At 42.2% G+C, this 18,648-nt stretch overlaps 1 protein-coding gene across 18 annotated transcripts in view; it reads left to right on the forward strand.

The window, feature by feature from the left end:
* Positions 1-3,956: 3,956 nt before the first annotated feature.
* ptprsa (protein tyrosine phosphatase receptor type Sa) overlaps positions 3,957-18,648 on the forward strand; it is a 220,110-nt gene continuing 205,418 nt past the window's right edge. For 16 of the 18 annotated variants that reach the window (XM_069521842.1, XM_069521828.1, XM_069521836.1 and 13 more), the window contains exon 1: positions 3,957-4,279. The gene's annotated coding sequence lies outside the window, so the exon portion shown is untranslated. Of the gene's footprint in view, positions 4,280-9,362; positions 9,685-10,217; positions 10,286-18,648 lie in introns of those variants that run through there. The other 2 variants (XM_069521829.1, XM_069521830.1) reach the window with 2 other exon arrangements.

The raw sequence follows: 18,648 nt of genomic DNA on the forward strand, positions 1-18,648 counted from the left end.
GAAACAGTCAGACATATCAGCCCAAATTATTTCATACTTATATCTTGTTCCCCACAATACACTGTATCAAGTGTCCCTGACCATTTTCCTTTCTTTTTGTTACATTAAAGTCACAGCAGAGTTGGGTTTACGATTCTTTGTACAACTGGAGAGTGATCGCTCTTTACAATGACTAGAGATCATAGCCTGATCCAGACATTGTGTCTGTACATCCTCCCGCTATCCAGAAGTGAACACAAGATACGAGCGCTGAGCCATAGTCTGCGCAGTAGCAGAGGATGGAGCCACAATAACAAGGAATCACGCTCAACCAATCGCAAGTCAGTCTCAGCTGTCAATCATGGCGTTTCACCCAATCTCTAAAGCATCAAATATTTAAAACCAAGCTTACTGAAAAAATGGGCACATTGTTGTGAGGAGAACTATACTTAAAATGACAGAAACCATCAATTTATCTGCCTATTTGCACCTTGACTTTTTAGTTTGGTCTTTGTCCCATACACTATCACTAAGGAGGCAGGATTTACGAACTAAATTGCAGCCAGCCACCAGGTGGCAATGGAGACACTTTGGCTTTGCATCTTTATGTACAGCTGATGCTTCAAGTTAATGGTTAAAAGCCACAAGATATATTAAATACATTTTGCGCCTCTCACTCTGACATTAAATGGGTTCAACATTATGCAGCGCTGTTAAAACCAGCATGCATCATGCAGTGCTGACGTAACGTGATGCATGCTGGTCTAAACAGAGCTGCAAAGGTCACATGACCTAAAAACAATGAGCGAGCAGGCTGCAGTCAGACCGTTGCTCACCTCTGGGGCGTCACAACTCTGCTGTGATTGGCTTAAGGCTTCACAGATCCCTTTTTTTTAATTGTAAGATGCGTTTTCCGAACTCTCTTGTATATCTTTTATATATACCTTTGAATGGCTGTATTTCTAATGAAGTGATTAATACATTTGAAAAAAGTTTTCTATTTTTTTCTCTCTCTAAAGGATGTGATGAATTTCCTCATCTTCTGACAGAGAAAGCTTTCAGTCAACTTCAATGTTCATGGTTCTTCATTTCCAAAACATCTGTTTCATCAGCAACAAAAAAGGCAAACGCAGCGAAATCGTCTGTTGTTCTCATCTCACTGATGCTACAAGAAGTAGAAAGTGTCCATTTTGACATCTGTCTTTTTTTTACTCCACCCCTGCAGTCTAACGCACCTCTTAACTGAGAGAGATTTGTATTACAAACCAATGGATTTCAGCTGGTTGATGCTGTAACCTTGAAAAATAAGATACTACAGCTGTGACACAATGGCTCCTCGCTCTGTGTAGTGGGCTTTCATCTACCTTGATGGCACGTCAAGGTTGCAACAGACGTTTTACCCAGAGAAAATTACTTTAACGGTTTTATTGATCGCTCTCACTGACGTAAATTAAATGTATGGAAATGCAGTAATTTACACCACAGTAATGTCACCTCTTTAAATGCCAGCACAGACGCAAGAAACCCCTTAAAATCTGCATTGTATAAGATGCTTTTTTTCTCTCTTTGCTTCTCTCTTTCTTTCTTTCCCTCCTTCTTTCTTTTCATTGTCCATACATAGCATCGATATAAATAGATTACGGCATAATAAACGATGACACACCAACATACTTTTACACTATGAGGGTGAACAAGATATTCCACTAAAGTTTTGAACCTTCAACACTATGACAACAATCTTACAAAGAAACAAGTATATAAAATCCTAAATTTACTGTTTACCCTGTTGGCTTTTGGCTGACCATGAATGTGGCCCCTCCCTGACCTGAACACATGTTATCAAAGGGAGGTCCAATTATCTGAAGTAAAGGCAAAGGCGGGCACAGGACAATCAAATGATCAGTCCCAGGGACTTAAATGCTTTAGTTCAGCTTAGAGGTCACACATTGTCCTGACTTCAACATTTCCAAGCTTAGGAGGCTGATCCCCACTGGGGCCACAAGTGATGAAATTGTTGGCTCTTGCTGGGTGCTGTCCGGTTCTTTGTTCCAGCAGCCCATGACACAGAAATCGATTGAGCTCTGTCATCTTTAAAAAACCATGCACATATTTGTTTCATGTTTTATCCATTTCCCAAGATTCTGGTCTCATGTTAGTTTTATATGTGCTTTAAACAGGCACGTTATTTTCATTTCACTGATTTGAAAAGAGCCAGTATAGAGTAATGGGCTTAACCATAGGCTGGACGACGCATGTGGACTTCTTCACATTAAAGTTAAAATATTCTGAATATGGTTGCTACCATTTTGTGGTTTTGATGTAATTTGGAGGCTGTGTCTATGCAGTAGTGTTGAGATAATGTGATTTGGCGCTTTACAAATAAAATTGAATTGAAGTAGTGATGTTACCGAGCCACAGTGGTGAGGTCCCACTGACTTTCTCCACCAATCACAAATCAGCCAGCTGTCCATCATGATGTTTCACCCAATTTTTAAAGTATCAAATTACTAATTAAAGCCAATTTTAGCCTGAACAAACAGGAGCATGAAAAGAACTAGTTACCAAAATCAACGGAAACTATCTTTGAAAAGTATTTATTCAATGTTTCATTTTGACATCAACTAACATGGAGGAGGCATGATTCATCAACTATGCTGTAGTCAGCCACCAGGTGGTGATCGAGGCACTCTGGCTTCACTTAAGGGAGCCATCATGTCGTCCATCTTTATGTACTATGATTAGGTGATGGAGGACGTGAAATGGATCTGTCTTTGTGAGTTAGCTCTTGGAGGTATTAGCGTTATACATTATACATTTGTCATGAATATAAGAGGGAATATAAACTATACAGTGAACTGCATGAATGAAGGCATGGTCTGACAGTATTGAACACAGAACCGGTGTTTTCCAGAGTCCACCGACAGCCAATTCTTCGCAACTTGACGCAAACTGCCTCCCTTAAGGAACAAGTTAATGCATTAAGGGAAGCACAAATGGCCCGGCTCCAGCAATGGGCTGCAGTTCAGCCTGTCCCTGTGAAAGCATCTGTGCACCAATATAGGCTGTAGAGCGGAGGAAAGCAGGCCTGGCACTTTAAATATTTGATTAAGTAAAACCTGCAGCTGAAATTGATTGATTAAACGCCCCAGTCTTTTCCTTTCACTTTTTTTCCACCAGAAGCAAAGCCAGGATGCAGAAAACACCTTATAGCTTGCTCAGCCATTGTGGTGACTTTAAAAGCATGTGCAGATAATCCTAAACAGACCTTTATTCAGCTTTATTGTCGACCTTAAACTGTGAAAATGGTGATTCTCATCAGTTAATCAATGTTTTTTATTATTTTAAACAAGGGCCCTAAATGATGCAGCAGTCCCCAAATAACTGTGTGTTAAATGAAACCAAATGAGTTAAAAACTACTTTATTTGTTTGGACTGTAATATGCACAATGAACCTCGCCTATAAATTCTGATAAGAAGATATAAAGTAGTTTCTAATGTGCTGCAGTTGCACCAGGGAGGGGAGGCTGCTTTGACTCAGCAGCATGTACATTGGCCTGTGTCATGCTACTTTACCTGACCTCTTATCCCGGGTAAAACCAGGCCACTGATGCTACAGACATCACTGTAAAAAAAAAAAAATTCTTATAGGAAAGTTGTCTTGAGTCCCACTTGAAACCTTAATTTTAAAAACTAGTGCTCAACAAACAAATGCCAGATTCTCAGGATGTGAATTACACCATTCATGTAATACAATTGTTGAATTCCATTGAGTTGAAGTATGTCTCCCACATCTCCCTGTCTTTATATTCATTGCTACATTAAATCTATATTTATGGTGATGTTTTTCTTTTTCAGTGCAAATATTAAAAAACGTGCCATAAAGGGAGGGGGGTGGGGGGAACGATGGAGAGAACCGTGAGTTGAGGAGTGGCTGGAGAGGGAGGGCCGTGCGCATGACATCATTCCCTCAGCTTCCCTGCGCGGACAGAGCTCTAGTTTCTCCAAGTGCGCACGGTGGCTGCTGTTGCTGCTGCTGAGGGAGCGACTCCTCCTGTCGTGAGCCCAGACGCGTCCTGAGCAACCTGCGCTCCTGGGGTGGATTGGATTTAAAACCAAAAAAACAAAAAACAAACATTTAACCCGACAGAGGAGCCCGCGAACTGCTCCTCACTGGACCTGCCGCAGGGACGCACGCGTTTTGAGCACAAACCCGGGGATGTATTGCTTGTTTCAATCATGAAGATGTGAGGGTTTATAAGCTGAGAAGAAAGAGAAAAAGGAACTCCGAGGCTGACAAAAGGTAGGAATACTTCTCTCTGTCTTCTCTCTGACTCTCTCCAGCTACTCTCGGGGTTCTCGTTTCCTTTTTCGTTTATGGGTTGAATTTCAATCACAGTTTTTTGTGATTCTCTAAACATTTGGCATGTGGGCATTTGGATTCGGAGCGCACGAGCCGTGCGTTATGCTGCACAGAGACGCAGGGAAGTACCCAAAAGAGTAGCATCGTGTCAGAATACTGCAAAGAGTCTTGCTCCAAGCTGCCACGCACGGAGCTTTGCGATGGAGAGAGATGCTCGGTACTGTCCTGGACTCAGCGGGAGACCTGACTCTGCCACCGCAAAGCTGCTGCTGCTGGTGCTGCTGCTGCTGCTGCTGGTGGTGCCAGAGCATATGTGCTGCATGTGCACGAAGGATATCCATCATTCCGAACCACGGTCGTATAACAGACACACACGGCTTCCCCCTCTGCAAGAGTTACTCGTAGATCAAATAGAAATAGAACAGAAACCTGAATGGTTCTGAGGCAGAGAGGAGACACGAAGATGAATCTCGAGGATGCGTCTTGCACTTGTATACGCTGTGGATAACGCGTATTTGTGAATCATCGTTTTTTTTGGTTCTCGGGCGGAGGTGTGTGCGTGTGTGTGTGTGTTTGACAGACAAGAAAGAGAGAGAGGGGAGAGAGAGAAGTGTGTGCGTGTGTGTGTGTGTGTGTGTGGGGGGGGGGGGGGGGGGGGGGGTAAGCTCCATCTCGCATGAAGTGCATCTCCACAGGGGGGTGTTTCACTAACCAAGTCGACCATGAGATGCTCTGCATTAGAATCCACTGATATGCTCACGTCTCCCCGTCTCTCGCTGACATCGATCTGCGGTAGTGTTGGTCGACACGACCCACGAGGACCGCCCGGATCGTCCTTTTGCGCATCACATTGGCGCGATGGCGCGTATATTAGCAAGAGAGTTGGGCTGATTTCAAGGTGCGCCTCTGGAGCTTGGGTGAGGTGCGGGAGTATGAAGCTCAGCGATGACACTGACTTGTGTGTTTGTGCCGCTGCTCTTGTTGAATGCTGGACAGTCCCGGCTGGAAATACATTCCCTCCCGTGGATATAGAGATCCTGTCTCCGCGGATATTTGCGATGCCTTCGGAGTCGTTTTATGCCGAGTGAGAAATAAAAAACATGTCCATGAATGCCTCAATTCCGAACTTTCTAATTAGATATCATTTTAAGATACCTCTCCATTTGCTATCTTTATTTGTCGTTTATTAAATAATGTATTATAATGATAAAGTTTTTTAGAGCCCGAGGTGTGCAGCCTATCAATTCCCTCACTTCTCCTTTTTTGCTTTCTCCATCATCCAGATCCTTCATCTTTAAGCATCAGAGATTTACGACATCTGATTAGGACATGACAGCACATTTTTATTTGAAGATTCGTGTTGAAACAATCACCACAAGAACAATCGAGTCTATCAAATTATTTTACCAAAGTTGTGCATTTTCCATCTTGCTCCGTCTCCTGCTTCGATCGCACTGAGCGCATCGCGTGTCTGCAAGGCTCATAAAAGCCGGAGGAGAGAACAGTATCTCGCCAGCGCCCGGGTTGTTAAAAGAAAATGGCTTTATTCATTTTTCTCTGTACCCGTGGTAACTTGGTTATAGCTATTTTATGGTGCCTTGGAATGGCTTACAGGCTTGCAGCGCGATGTAATGTAATCAAATTCATGATGTTTCTGTGTGTTACAATTCCCTGTGATGCTCCGTCACATGAGACATTTGGAGTGACCCCACCTCTCTCCTCTCCCCTCCTCTCCAATACACACTTACACAGGCAGAGTGCCGAGGAGCATCTGAGCAAGGCAGGTGACCTCCAACAATGATTTGTATAAGCTGGATGCACCTCTTTCTTGCACAAACTCCCAAACAAGCCACAGTCCTTTCTAAAAAATCTAATCACACACTATTATAATATCAGATTTATAGTCACAACCACTGAAATGATTTATCAGCCTTTCCCCCCACATTTTTTCAACAACATAAAGTTTGGCCTCCTGCAAGCGAGACATAAAATAAGCGGACCACAGCCATGAAACGGATGACGTAATGCATGAGCTGCTGTGGTTGAACACACAAATTTACAGAGACACAAAGATGTTTGATTTCTTTCTCTGGTCGTCTTTGTGATCTTACATCCTTCTACAGCAGCTGCGGGGGCCACTCGTCTTATAAGATGTTACTATTTCAGTTAATTCTAATCACCACCTCCGCACAGATTCGTCTGTGTGTGCACTTCAGTCGTCTCCCTGATGTTAAGACGTGGTGCCACCCAATGATCACTGTACGACAGAAAGGAGTCACTCACTCGCTGCTGTCTCAACAGACAGGCCTGTGGAAGGACAGCCATTAGAAGCCCTTCCTTCAGACTTAATGGGCTGGACAGGTTTTATGAAGCGTCCCCTCCGCGTTTGTTCATGGAGCAATCAAATACCCACTGCGGACGTGAAGAGAGGCCACACACTCTTAAACTGCTTCACTGAAGTCAGAATAAAGGATTTCTCAAAGTACAATGTTGTATTAGAATTTTATGAAAGGACTCATGTTACTGTTTCGATAGAAAGGTTTTTCAGAGGAACTCTCAGAGATTTTTGATTCCTTGGTTGCTTTTTTAACCTTTCATCAATATAGAAATGTAAGATTCAAACGCTTTTTTAATTTGAGTAAGCAGGGTCATTGGTCACCTTTTTAGAGGTGGCACTTTACAAATGCGGACGAGTCAGGTTAGTCTAACTCGACATCCATCAGCCAACCTCTCTGTATGTATGAGGCGGTTGATTGGATGGCATGTTTAAGCACCCGGTGTGTTCTGCTGCAGAACTGCACTTCAATCATGTTTACCTGTCACCAGCTGGGCAACAAAGAGCGTCTCAGACACGTGAGACAGGCCTCCACCATTACAAATGGTCGCCATGCATTGCAAATAGTGACAGACGTGCACCATCTTACACACAAACACACACACATGAATATATATACTTTTAGTACATCTACAAGAGGAGCTGTAAGTCACGCTCTGCAGTCTCATTACAAGCCACCAAGCCTTAGTGTGTGACCATGTCATTAATGCAGTCAAAATGGAAATAGATGTGGATGGCTGGCAGAGCTGTTTAAGGGAATCCAAACACATAAAGTGAGAGAAGAGAAGAGAGGAAAATATTTAATCATACTTTATGGAGAGCTTCTTCGACGTGTCCTGCAGCACTCTAATTACCAGGAGAGCGCTTGTTAGTTGTCACCTGCAGATAAACAGCAGACTATTTTTTCCCCCTCTCGTGTTTTTTTATTTCCCCCTCCCGCCTGCGGCAGAATTTGAAATTCAAAGTAGCTGAATGTCAATTTCAGAGTATCCCATCTCATCCTGTCCTCACCTCCACCCATTGAGCCACTTGAATACACAAAGTCATTTGTTTTCAGCACATGTGAGCGGTCAGGGTGAATAAAACCGGCGAGAGATTGACATGTGGAACCAAAACTCCAATAGTTTGGCACTGCAGCTGTTATATAGAGTGAGTTAATCATTAAAGAAAAGCAGAGGAGTGCTGGTGTAATGTGACAGAGCATTTTTTTTTGTTCTCAGCCTTCTGTCCAATGGTGCCATATTGTACAGTAAATCTTGTCAGGAAGCATATGGTCTGCAAATCCATATGCAAATGAGTGCTGGGAACAGCAAAGACAGAAATTGTCCTTGCGTCTTTTGAAGGCTGGTTTGTCATTTCCTATGGCTCAGATATAAGCTCTTTAGAGGAAAACTTGACTGCCAGAATGAGGGCAAAAAATTCAGTATTCACTAGCTTTCCATGAACTGACCCGGTTTGAGCCCACTGTGGAGCTTGACACTTTAATGGCTTTGATGTGTACACATTTTCCTGCTACATGCCAAGATGTCAGGGAGATGGGCGATCCTGGAGAAATGCATGATGTCTGCCCCCATTCTTAGGAGAGAGAGAGGGAGGCCACTTGCTTGTGAAGGATTGTCGTATATGCTCATCTTCATTTCATAACACCAACCCACAAATCAATGTATAATCATGTGTGTCACAAACTCAATCAGAGGAATGTGAATGGGCAGAAGTGGCAGGAGGAGGTGCTTCTCATACTTACACATCATCTCTGTCAGGTCATTATATTGTTTTCAGAGTAATCACACATATAGTGAAGGGATAAGTGTAACCTTGTCATGGTTCATTCACACATCATTATCGTCGGCTGAGTCTTAGCTCAGGTTAAAGCAGTATTTGAAACATTTAAAGCCTTTTTTCCCCTCAAGGATAATTGCAGTGGTAATATGTGTATTTACAGAACCTGCAGAATATTCCAACAAATATTTTGTTCAGGTAAAGTCAAAAACACAGCCTGAAGGGGAAAACTGAGCTGGAAAATGTCTCATCCAGTAAAGCTGTTTCTATATGATACATTTCACATTGAAAAACAATATTAAAACATCAGTTTGACAATGGACAAATATAAATTCACTTTATGTGGCCTCGACCAGCCCGATCTAACAGACCTTCTCCATTCATTACACCCCTACTCACACACTTCTACTAAACAGCTTTTACATAGGGCAAGACTTGAGACACCTTTCTTTATCAATCAGACAAGCTGTGTCCTCTTTCAGAATTCTTATTTTATAAAATGGCTTTCATTTTGATGTTCTATCCATTGTCTCCAGTGGTAACTTGTTTGAATGTATAACTGCACTCAGTATTTTTTTGTTCTTATGTCTGTGAAGCACTTTTTTAACCTCTTTTTTTGGAAAGTTCTATAGAGAATAATACAAACAATAATATTATTAATAATAGTTATCAATATGATTTTTATTAGTAGTATTAGTATCAGTATTTTGTAATTTTTACAAAATGTGTTTGCAAAGTTTATCCCTCTGTTGTCAATATTAAAATATTGATAACAGAACGTGGACAAAAGTAGTACTATATTAAAGTATTTATGGGTTTTGTATCGCTTGTTGTTATTTCCTGTTTTATTTTGATGGGGTGATAATGATGCTGTAGTGTGTAGACCGGTGGGTCCCATGATGCTTTGGGGCCTGTCAGGAGGAAGCTTCTCCGTTGGAACGTGGCGTGACCTTTCTTTAGCCCTTATTTGTTTAAATTTTAGCAAGCCATCGCCATAAAAAGGCATGCCGAATCATTTAGCAGCAGTTCCTGTTTGCAATCCACTGACGCACTTAGTGCCAACTATCACTAGATTATTTTGACACGGAAGCGAACATAAAATATGACGATTCTCGAAGCATCAGTCGAGGTCTGGAGTTGCACGGAGCGTCTTTTTCCCCTGGGAGTTCCAAGTAGATTTATGGACGTCTGTTCGCGATGGAGGGCGGAGGGGGAAGCAGCAGCGGGGAGTGTAAGTCTTATATTGTGTGCGTCAAGTCTGTGTGATGATATATGACTTGCGCAAGGTGTAAGAATGTTGACGTAAAACGCGGCAATTCGGCGCTAATGATGCTAATTGAACTTTCTACGTGACCACGTCCTTCCCCACTTTCAGAGTCCTGCCCTCACTGTGCAACGGTTAAAGAGGATAAATTCACTGGTATGGGCACACATTAAAAGCTGGTGGGTAACAGATGATTACTGTAGTGTGTTTTGTTTCTTGGAGAAATACATTTAAATGATATTGTAGGTGTTATTTACATCTAAATTATAAATTACATTATCTAAAGCCTGGTCACCCGCAATTGTCCAACGCCAAGTTTGACCCCTTCACTCCAGCCCAGATCACAGTTACTGCTGACTGTGAGCTAGCTAGCACATCAATAATATCAATTATCACAGCCACACAAATACAGTGATGAGTATTTTCTAATGGCTGCTGCACACTAGAGGATTAAAACAATAAAATACAATTTCACAGATTTTCAATCTTATAATCCTCAGAACACACACTGGACGCTTTGGCCAGAACGTCAGACCACACATTGCCGCATGTAGGAAACGATCTCGAGGTGAGTTAAAGCTTTTTTGTTTTGTTTTTAGTCCCTAACCCCTAACCCAAACATGTTTGATATTTGCAAATCGAGTGACTTCCAGTCAGAAACGCCCCCGCGATTGTTGGAAGGGGCAAATTGGGTCGGAAATCATCCTGATTATCCTCTTGTGTGCAGCAGCCATAAGTCAAATTTGCTGATCTTAAAAAATTACCAAAATGATTAGCTTATGATAGCCACAAAGCAAGGGAAGCGGTTGTTGATGAAACACATTGATTGGCACAGGCACACAGGTGCTTCTACAAGTCACAGGTACTTCTACAAGAACGCAACTTAACCAACAAAACTGGAACACAAGGAGGCCATAACTCATTTAACGTGAGTGATTGTGTATGTAGCACGTGTGATTGATCACTGGTGACTCGTCACATGTTAACGAGTTGGGGTTGGGTCCGGCATGGAATCTTGGACTCCGCTCATTCTCTCCATCGAGACCCCACCTCACAGTTTTATTTAGTTCTCTTTACCATGACAGGACTTTTTTATCAGGTGACTGACAGTATGAAGGATTGATTGCATTGATTGTCATCTCTGTGACAGTTTTGGTCTCCCTCTCCTTTGCTTACTGCTGTACTTGCACAGAATGAATCCGCCTATTCAAGAAAATTCACTGCCAAGTGACTAAATGTTAAATTCTATTTTATAAGTTTCTGCTCGAGAGGTAGACTGGGGATAGATGATGGGAATACAGGTAGTGTATCCAAGAGATTTTCTGGGATACAAGAGCAAGTGGCACTTTAAGATAAGTGGTTTATATTCTCTTAATTTACCAGTGTAGATTTTAATAACTAACAGGCTGTCACTGGTTGCAGAATGGCAGGATGTTTTCTGGAAAGCAGACAAAAAAACCTTTCACTGGATGAGACAGATGCAAATCTCCTCTGGGAGAGACGCTTGCTGAGCGTTATTTGCCACAGCAGCCAACACCCGGCCCCCAAGGGTCGTATTCTTGAAGGTCGCGGTAGCATTTCACCTCCCCCATTTTCTTGCCCATGACAACTCCAGTGGGTGTTGCCGGATGTTTCCCACCAAGCTGGTTGAGTGGGGGGCTGAAGATGGACTAGGGTGTCTGAAGATGATGCATCTAGACAACTGCAGGGTTAACAAAACACTTAGTCTGACCTGTCTGTTTACTACTGGCCTGCATCATAGTCAAAGACATCATAAAGAATGAATGATTCATACACTGTCTTGGAAACTCATTTATGTTTAATTCAGAACTGTACAGTAAGGCAGCAGCTGTGGTCCTCCTGTGGTGTGGCGAGGGTCATCACTGGGAGTGGGTGGATGGTTGAAGGTGCAGCTGAGGAGAAGGAGGAAGAGGTGGTGAGAATGTCACGGTAAAGCAGGACAGAATTAATACAGAGAGTGGAGAGCATTGGTGGTGGCCTTGTGTGTTTCATCTGCAGGCCCTAATAAAACCCTCACAGGCCAGCATTGATCTCTCCCAGAATAATCCATTTAGACTGAGCATGCCTGGCCATGTGGGGCCCCTTCAATTATTTATGGCAGAATGCTGTGCAAGCTTCCGTTAGGATGCAACAATGTGCTCTGGGAAACCTGTGAACTGCAAACTGCAGGAGAGCAAGTGAGACACGGAGGGTGGAATGGGACAAATGGCAGATGGAAGAGGAAACGGAGAAGGAACAGAGAAGGAGACTTAGAGTTAAGAAGAGAGTTCGATTATGTTCGATGGGAGGAGGATTGGTTGAAGAGAGATGTGATGGAGGCGACAGAAGAAGGGAAGGAGTGGCAGAGGAAGAAAGAGATGTTGGGCAGGAGGATGGGAAGAAGATATAAAGAAACTGGGAGGCAAGGAGAGAGATGGTGGGAGGTGGGAGGACCAGAGTGTAGAGATGCAAGTATGACTGGTGGGGTAAGGAGGGATGACAAACAAGCAATGGAGGAAAAGTTCTGGAACAGAGCAGATTAGACAAGGAAAGTTTATAAAGACTGAAAAAGACAATGAGTGAGTGATGTAGAGATGTCAGAGTGAAGGACAGAAGAAATGGATGATAGGGAACGAATAAAGGAGGAAGAGGAAGGAAAGTTAATATGAAGAAGTATGGAGGGATGAAATAATGCTGAATTGAGGATGAGGGAATGCTGGGGGTGGGAAAAGAATGAGTGGATGAAAGAGGAGTGGGAAAACTGAGACAGAAAGATTGAGGGCATGACAAATAAAGGAGGGAAGACAGATACTGTGAGAGATCTAAAGAAAGGAGATAGGAATAGATGAAGAAAGTAGGTGAGGGAGTTGGGGAAAAACGATGAGCTACGAGAGGTTAGGGAGCATGAGAGGAAAGGAGCTAGAATTATAGATGAGGTAGGGAGGAAGAGATGACTGGAAATGAGGCAGGAATAGATGGGCAGGAAGAGTGTTGAGGATGGGACCTTTTTAAAGCAAGCATGAGCAAGTATTGATCATGGCAGATGTATGGTTGTTATTGTGCTAAGTGGAGGCATGTCAGCTTGACTGCCTGTACAGTCTGTCATTATTTCTGCTGCACTCACCTTAAATGCTTTAATACAAAATAAAGAAATGCGGTCAGTGTTTAGTTTTCCAGGACAAAGTCAACAGAACTCTTCTTACATGGTCACATCATCCAATTTTAATTCACCCTCACATTCTGTGGAGTTCATAAACAGAGCAATATTGAACACAAAGTATATGTCAGTGTGAATATATCATCGTATTTTGTCAGTATACTGAAACTGTTTGCTTAGAGATACATATCATAAACTCCCCAGTGTTTGCCTTGTCTGTATTCTTCTATTTGCAGCTCACACACGGCTCTCATAAATCCAGACAGATTTGTTTTACCTGATTCCCCCGGCATTCGCCATCAAGCTCTCCTCCTATCACTGTAATTCCCTGCACCCTATTAAGCTTTCTACCCAACGCCTCTTGCCAAAATCCGGATGTCTGATGCGGTGGAATACAACTAGAATTGAAAATTTCATCTGTGCGGTCCAGTGATTTTGTCTGGCAAATTTTGAGAGGGTGTATCTTGGATTCACAAGAGCTCTAACCCTTGTGACCTCTCTGACACTTGCTGAAATGGGCCTTTTTCGCCAATTTGGATATGTGCTTTTCTACCTCATAGGAATAGCCTTTGCTCAAGTACCTTTCTAATTCCTTGAGTTTAATTTAATCATTGCTGAAATATATATATTGGAGAAGTGGTATAAATGTATGGATGGGCTGTATTGTTAAAGTCTCTCTGTATTTATCTTACCTAACAGAAATATTCATTGAGAACAATTTCTCTGGTAGTTGTAGTGAACAAGAGAAGTGGAGTAAAGAGTCCACAAAAGAATGGAACTGTTAATCTTGCAGTAGTTCGGCAAGAATTGCAGTAAGAAAAAAAAGGACTTTGCAATGACTATTACAAAGTCTGTGTCAAACAGCCAAATCAGATGGGCTAAATGGTGTAATGGTGAAACTATTAGCTAACGATAGCATACCAGTAGATTTCTGTTTAATTAGTCGGACCTCATTTCCCACCACCTCTGAAGCAACCATGGAGGATTTATTGTTTGTCCACAGACATTGATTATTGGATTCTAGTAATTGTTTTGCCTTTGCTTGATTAAGAAACCCGTGTTTTCTCCAGAGGCTAGCTCAATAGCTGACTGTGATGGCAGGGGCCCCAGCCGAACTCCTGCCGCTGAAGTGGTCTTTACAACGATTGCAACGGGGGGGTGGAATCTTCCTCGTTTTGTAATTTTTGTGTCAAGGGGGATTATTGTTTCACACTAACGAGACGGCAAAGACCATTAAGTAAGGTGACAGTGTTTAGTGAATGGCTCCGTGCACAAATCTATGTGTGGGTGGCCCCTGGGGCTGATGCATCCAGGTGCTCTGTGGTTTGTGATTTCTGTCCAGCAGCGTAGGGGATGATTGATGATAGGTGTGTGGATCTGGCTGTTCGAACCATGGCAGAATGGCATGTTAGGAATTTTCTTTCTCTCTTTTTTGAGGGAGGCTCCAGAGATACTGGGTGAGAGGGAGAGGACATCCCAGCTGTGGAGGAATGATGGATAATTAAGATGAGGGGGGTGTGATGGAGAGCTTTTGGAACAGCTTCAGGTCAGACTTTGGAGCTCTGGTTTAGAGGCAGTCAGTGGTGGGAGGTAAGCATACTTGTGTATTACTCAGTTATATCTCCTGTCATAAGCCCTGACACAAGTCAGATTTTTACCTTTCATTTGATGCCTTTCACAGATGTAGTTCTGGGAAACTAGCATACCCTCTTCAGTCCCATAAAACCCTGACTGAACTCTGACTCTCATCCCGAGAGATGGTGTTTGGAAAATCCAGTTTGTTCTCTTTAGTTGTCAAACATCACACTGGGTGAAACCCACAGTTCCTGGAAGGGTGAGAACATTTTATCAGTTACAGGTACATTCTAGTAGTTTGTTCTCTCTGTTTAACATCAAGAAAGCTTCTGCGTCACTCATATAAGCATTAACTGATAAAGTGGCTGCTGCTTTATATATACAGTACTGTGGCAGCATTTCAACATCAGACCACCAGCACAGCGATTTGTGGTTGAAAACCAGAGCCTGACTGATAAATTGATTGGTTGATAAAAATCTGCTGATGCAAATTTTGTACCACTGCATTAATGTTTGCCAATATGTGCTGATATAAAACATGTGCATTTTTGTTTACATTTTCTGTAAAAGAAATACATTTATTCAGCCTAATTCAAGTTCTGTATATATTTGGTTGTTCTGAATATCTGCATTGACTCCAGAATAACCTCATCCAACATGCTCTTTGGAAAACTGCTCAGCTTTTATTGCAACTTTTGTGTAAAATCATGTGGCAGTGCGTTGGCTTATAAAATTATTTGCCCTGACATGTCTTGAACATTTTATGGTCACATGGTGTGTTGTAGATGTAGAGATTCATGTTAATCCCACTGGTGTCCTCTTTGAATGTGGACCAAAAGCCTTGACAAAAACAATGATAAAGAATAAAAGCAGAGACTAGGATTTCTACTCTTGCTACCACTAACCCAAGGCCTCAATCTGCATGTTGGGTTGCTGATATTTACCTTTTCACTGCCTGTCGGTTTGGGATGTTAGCTCAAACCCATGCACCTCCTGAGGCAAGAACAGAATCTTGAAGGATAGGAGGAACGACGGCTACTTAAAGGTAATTTATTTCTGCTGTCGCATTGTTGGGTGAAGAGGAAGTGACAAATGTGAGCAGGTTGTTTATGAGGCCTGGCTAAGTGCTGGCAGGGCTTCTTTCCTCCGAGGTAGCTGGCTCTCTGTTTAATTCATGTCCTTGGGTGGTGCATTGTTTTGTGGCACAGTGTGTGGCAGGCGAGCTAATGAGAGGTGAACCTATCTGCTTCTTATTCTCCATCTGCCTCCCTCTCACTTTCTCCCTGCTCTCTCCCCCATTTTTTGCCTGTGTCCTTCTTGTTTTTATGTCCTCAATCTCCCTCGACCTCTTTTACCTCCACTATGTCATTTATGTTTCCCCATCCATTCGTTTCTGTTTCACAACTTCGTGCACTTGAGTCAGAAAAGCAAAGAATTCACACAGTCTCCCTACAATCTCCCCCAGCTCTCCCCTGCTTGTCTGGAATGGAAACATGGGAATGGAGAACCCTCCCCTTCCATCACTTCCTGCCAAATAAATCAGTCAGACCTTTGACAAACCCCAAATAGGACTGGCGATTCTTCAAACTTGTGCCGTTCATCACGTTGTCTTCCCAGAGCTGGAAGGCATGCTTTCTTCCCATGTCATCCTTTTTTCCCCCTCTTATGTTTACGGTCAGTGAGTAAGCGGAGGAGGCCGGGTCACTGGTTGCCGTCTTCAGCCTTTGAAAGGAAAAGCAGCTAAGTGCAGCACCAGTGGTCTGAGCGAGAGTTCTAAAACACTCGGCAGAAAGACAGGGTGAGCTGAAATGTCGACCTCTGCTCTGCACATCCTCAGCTCAACCACGTCCTCTGCCTTCTCCTCCTCCTCCTCCTGTCTTTTTAAAGTGCTGTTTCAATTGACACCCAGAAAAAAAGCTCTCTAGTTATCTGGCTGGCTGCTCCTGGTTCATGTCAATTGAGTTAATTTTTTTCCCTCCTGCTCCTTGTCCATCATTCCTTTTCTGTGAGTCTTTCCCTCTTGTTCTCTGCTTTCCTCTTTGCCTTGTTCTTTCTATTTCCTTTGTTTTCTCTCTCTCTCTGCCTCTCTCCTCCTTCAGCTCAACACCATCCCCTTCCCTACTGATTGTCTCTGTTGCCTTCCCCTTTCCTCCCTGTCTAGTTATTTACATATCCTTGTTGTTTCCCCCGTCTTCCCACACGTCTCCCCTGCGTTGCTCTCTCCTCGACTCTGACCTCAAAATTTGTTTTATGTTAGCTTCGTGAATTATAAAATGAAGATCTCAACTAAATATAGATCCGGATATGGAAACAAAACAATGTTCGTCAGAGGCTGATAAACCTTTTCACAAATTATGCTTTTTTTTGCATTACTGTTTCAGTTGTGATGAATATTTTTTAATTATGAGTAGAACATAAAAGTAACATGTTGACAGTAAATTTCACGTCAACACGTTAAAAGCATTTATGTTTTCCCACACTCAAATTAGCATTATTTACTACTGATAGAATTAGGTATAGGTAATGATAATTGTGCATAATTGTAAAACATTGTATCCCTAACATATGGATTTTTATGTGCTGATGGCGATACTGATATGAGGAGATAAAAGTACTTCAACACCAATATATCAGCCGATATATGTATTCACAAAGAATTGGCAATGATTCCTTGGATGTTATCAAACCTTTATGATAATGTATTAACTGAGGCTTGATATTTCAAAATGTTCTCATACATTTTTATTATAAATTACTAAAAAAGAAGAACATACAAATGTGAAGAAATATATAACACAAACCAAAGTGTTTTTCTGCATTATATTCCGTAAAATAAAAATTCTATATTTGCAGCCATAAACGGCAGTACTAATATGTAAAAGACTGTCAGACCGTTTTTATACAGCGATTAATTATGTTTAAATAATTTGCACATTGTTTCTCGGATAGCTAATTTTTATTGATCATGCACAATGATATGTTATAGCTTAGAAATGATAAAATCATAGCAGAACAAAATGTTTATTTAACAAGGTTTAATGATTAATAAATAACTTACAAATGATTATGCTGAATATTGCTATATAGTTTTCTCTTCACTGACAAACCACAGAAGTCAACCTGACGTCACAGTGGTGTACTTGGCAGTGGGAAGCTTCATTCTCTGCTCTGCTGTGCATGACGAGTTTTGTTTGACTGACATTTATCCACGTCCTTCCTATGTTGAGGCCCTTCAGCCCTGAAAATGAAAGTAATACCTTTTCACAGGGATCTGTTATGATAGCCATCTGAAACATACCTCCCCCCACCTCAGTACAGTGTCTTTTCATCCATTTCGGTGTGGTCATGAGCAGGTGAATCTCATCCATGACTGCAGGCACACTTCCTCCTGCGATAGGAGGCAGGAGTGACAGGAGACAGACAGATGGCAAATGGGCTTTAGAGAAAAACTGCTTTCAATGACATTGGTGTTTCTCCTTTTTCAAATATCGTTTTTGAGTATGTGGAGAGACACAAACCAAATGTCGGTGAGTTTCATTTTTGCACAGGAAATGTTAGAGCCATGTATAATGTGACTTTCAGTATCACATCAGCACACTATATATGCTGCTTGTGGTGTACATAGAATATATGACATATGCACTGCCCCTAATAAATGATCTGGAAGAAGTGCAACATGAATAGAACCAGTACCAGTTTCAAATGCTCCCTGGATGAACTTTGCACTATTCCACTGCTGTTTAGACAATAGATTCCTGTATGTCACTACCAAAATAGCTCTTAAGTGCACAGTGTGTGATGGAGCCCTCTATAGTGTTCCTGGGTCAAACGCCAGTCCCACTTAACATTGATAGTCACCTGACATGTATTTTTTAATAGCTCTGAGTGCCTTTTTTTAAAATTGATCATTATTCGCTTCTTTTTCCTCTCCTACTTCTAACCACCCGGTCCTGTCAGTCTGACATGTTTCTCAAACCTCTTGTGCCTTTTTTTTTTTCTCAGACCTTTGTTTTCATCTATTGTTCTTAAAAGCGATTATGACCATCAGACGGCTCCATTAAATATTTAGCTGAGCTTGGGCTGCTGCTTTCACTGGCTTCACAGGAACACACACCACAGATGTTCAAAGAGGGGTTTTTTTTGCAGCAGGGACATGCAGAGATATTTTTTATCGAGGGGCAGTCGTTCAATTAAAGAAG

The sequence above is a fragment of the Paralichthys olivaceus genome, chromosome 3 (genome assembly GCF_024713975.1).
Source record: "Paralichthys olivaceus isolate ysfri-2021 chromosome 3, ASM2471397v2, whole genome shotgun sequence".
Taxonomy (NCBI): Eukaryota; Metazoa; Chordata; class Actinopteri; order Pleuronectiformes; family Paralichthyidae; genus Paralichthys; species Paralichthys olivaceus.